This window comes from Plectrocnemia conspersa, unplaced genomic scaffold, assembly GCF_051122295.1.
Source record: "Plectrocnemia conspersa isolate PC_06_02 unplaced genomic scaffold, ASM5112229v1 ptg000006l, whole genome shotgun sequence".
Classification (NCBI taxonomy): Eukaryota; Metazoa; Arthropoda; class Insecta; order Trichoptera; family Polycentropodidae; genus Plectrocnemia; species Plectrocnemia conspersa.
In genome coordinates, this window is record NW_028277170.1 from 13,211,862 (window position 1) to 13,212,409 (window position 548).

The window sequence follows — 548 nt, forward strand, 5'->3', positions numbered from 1 at the left end:
CTATAATTTTAATGAATAATATATTATTTTTAATTCTAAAATAAAATAATTAAAATGTATTATAGAACGCAAAATTTAGGAAACTTCAAAGTAAAATATTAGTGTTAATAAAATTGCCATCTTAGTCTATCTTTGAGTGTTTTTTCTAATAAAATTTTGTTTATTTTTTTAGAATTATAATATTTTTTCGAACAAAAACCTTAATAAAACTAAAGATATGGCTGAAACCATTGTAATTTTGCGTAGCAATTGCTTCTATTTGTGCCAAAGTTTTTTAGTATTAAAGTGCCAGTTGTTCAACGAATTCGACTATTCATATCAATTACTAGGTGTTACTCAAATATAATGCTACTGGAATTTATTGTATTGTCATGATGTAATATTTATAATCATTCGTATTTTTTTAAATATTCGCTTGGAAAATTGATTGTATTAGGTTGGAAAACCTAAAACCAATTTTAGTTTTTTATACAATATTTAAAATATATGTGCCAAATGATGCAACATAATATTGAACACTGTTTTGTATTTAATTTTTTATTTATTGA